This window comes from Chaetura pelagica, unplaced genomic scaffold (genome assembly GCF_000747805.2).
Source record: "Chaetura pelagica isolate M959 unplaced genomic scaffold, ChaPel_1.0 scaffold436, whole genome shotgun sequence".
Taxonomy (NCBI): domain Eukaryota; kingdom Metazoa; phylum Chordata; class Aves; order Apodiformes; family Apodidae; genus Chaetura; species Chaetura pelagica.
In genome coordinates, this window is record NW_009953651.1 from 2,394,810 (window position 1) to 2,397,761 (window position 2,952).

A 2,952-nucleotide genomic window follows, 5' to 3' on the forward strand; every position below is an offset into this window, starting at 1 on the left:
TACCAATGCCTCCATCCAGTATTGCAAAGGATTCCACTGATTTATTTAAAATTGTGATCTCTATCTGGGTGTCTCCATGAACACCCCTTTCAAGAGGCAAGAAAGAGTCAGATACTTGTGTCTCAGGGGCAATGGAATGTAATTTTAATCTTCCTCACGAGGATAGATTAATTATCTCAGTTCAGATTTTTGAAATAAGCCACTATTATTTGTAGGAATATAGCTAGGAAAAATAGTTAAAAAATCCAAAACATCTGTATGCAAGTTTCCCTAGTTAGACTTCCCTAATCTTGGCCATTTCTTACTACTGCATGGAATAAAGGGGGAACTCTTCCTTTCATGACTTGTCTTTTAATACCCCCATAAGGCCTCTTCTGCTTGGCACGTAAAAATACAAGACTAGATTAATTTCTATATTCAACGTAACAACCTTCAGTTGTCCTAATGCACCTGATGTCTTCTGTGATCTCCAGATGTAAGTAGCTGTCAGGGTGGCACAGGACTGGCTTTTATTCCTACCTTGTGTGAAAGGCCATCTGGGCATGACCAGAGGACTTGGCCTCCAGGAATGTCCTCCTGAAGCCAGAACCTTCTTGGAACTGCTCTGACCAGTGTGAAGCCAAACTACTGGACATTTTGTTTGGTACGAAGGAGAGTCTTCAGGTGCTACAGGACCAACAAAGGAACATCCAGCCCATCAATTGTTCATACAGCTTACTCTGCCCTAGGCTTGAGGCAGAACAAAGTAAAGCCTAGCAGCACTCTGGTGTGCCAGTTCCCTTCAACCATGCCAGCCATACCTCAGCTGCAGCCAACAACCTGGCACTGAGGCTCAATTAATCAAGAGAGGTTATATAACAAGCACAGAATTGAAGCCAGAAAAAAAAATCAAATGTATCTGCACACAAAACCCTCATTGTCCAATCCAGTCACTTCTGTTCTGCACCAGCTGTTTCTGTGAACAATTTTTCAGCTTATCCTCAAACAGTATCTGTCCTTGATCATTTAATCAGCATTTAAAGCTGCGTCTCTGAGGTTATTGATCTCCCTTGCACCTCCAGCATGTGTTTCTGATGGAAAATCCAGCACAGGGGGAAAGTGCAGACAGTTCTTCAGCATTCGCAAGAAGAAAAAGATGCATTTTTCTCCTTTCTGATTTTATGGTTTGTTGTATAATAGCAATAATCTCTATCACTTTCATATACTTGCAATAAATGGCTTTTGAGGTCGATGAAATGTCTGAGCTTCACTTTGGCTATTAATCATTCTCAGTAGCCGTTTATTCCTTCATATATTACAAATAACAGAAGTTATTCCTTAAACCTACCCAGATAGCTGAGGACTGCAAATTTCAAACCTAACTCTGAGAGACAGATTCACTGATGGCAATTCCTGTGTTGTCTTTTATAACAGTAAGTAATAATAGCAGTGTGCCTTCCACCTGCAGATTTCAAAACCCACTATACAATACATTGAGGAAAAATGAAGCTTGCTTCTATAGTTTAAGAAGGGAAGAAAGTGAGGACATAGGTAAGAAATGTCTGTGAAAGTCCCTCACAAATTTCTTTCACATTATCTGAGAAAGCAATATTTGTAACCCAACCCAAGAATTTGTAATATCTCCTCTTGGTGCCATCCTGCTAGCAAAGCTCCTTGGGAATCAACCCTCTGGCTGCAGCTAGGACAGGCATTGGCTGCCCTGGGAGAGAGACTGCCTTGCTTTTCCTGGTCAACATCAGTGAGACTGGTGTTGTACAAATGTTCACTCAACAAACTTGCTCCACACATTCCCTAATGTGACCACTCCTCAGTCCCTCTCTTTGCTCCCTACCCTCTTTCTGCCTAGGCCCTAATCATGTTTTTTGGGTAATCACAACATAAAAATGGGCAGTGGCACCAAAGACGAGAATTTCCCTGTAAGTCTGGGTTGAGAAAGCATGTTCTAATCTTGAGAACAGAGTGTGGGACCTTCACAAAGAATGAACAACCATAAACTTGAACACAGTGTGCTATTTTCTTGTATTAGAGGCTTTTGCTTTGACATATCTCTGTCTCTTGGATGCCTCTGCTTTGACCATCCATCATCCTTTATTCCAATAAAAGTACGGAGCCTATTTCTCAGTTCAGTGGAATTCCATATTTGTTATTTCAAATGATTACATTGGTATAATTTTTTTGCCTACACACAGGAGTCTGGTAAGAAACCATCATAGTAGTTATGACCACTTTGAGCAGTTGTTAAGGAGTACGCAGCGTGTTCTCACGACATGGCACAAAACATCTTATGGTTGTCATCTGCAGCCTGTGAAGTTGTGTGAGGTCAAGCTGTATATGAATCTTGGTGTCTGGGAATAGATTTTGTTGGGAGCTCAGAGAATGAACCCCAGCTATCTTGTCTTTGTTATACGAGTTACATTACACCAGGGTAAGGGCAGATAGTGAACAGGTCAGAATGCCAGGTCCACCAACAACACCAGCAGTACGTACATACTGGGCTGTGTACCATAGTATCAGTTTGACAGCTCTGCAAATATATATACCTCCTTATCCTAAAGATTTGCAGTCAGATACTATGCAAATGGAATGCTCTTTCACCTACTTTTCTGCAAGAATCAGAAAGTAAAAATGAAACTGAGCTGGGATATCACAAGTTCTGTTTGGGCCTCAGCCAGTGTGAAAAAACAGAGGGGAAAAGCAGCTTTAATGGTTGTGACAGCATTTTGATAACATGCTCTGTCACTGGCTGTCTTATAATTTTTTTTTTTAATAATCTGAAGGACAGAAGTAATTTTCTTCTCCCAGGTCTAGTCTAGGTACTCTATTCTCCAATGTTACATTATCGTTAGACTTGCCTCGTGGTTTAAAAACTCTTTATCCAGATTAGCCACCTTAATTACCAGAGTTTATTTTAATGTTTTCAACAATTTAACTCTGATCCATCCTACTGAGTCT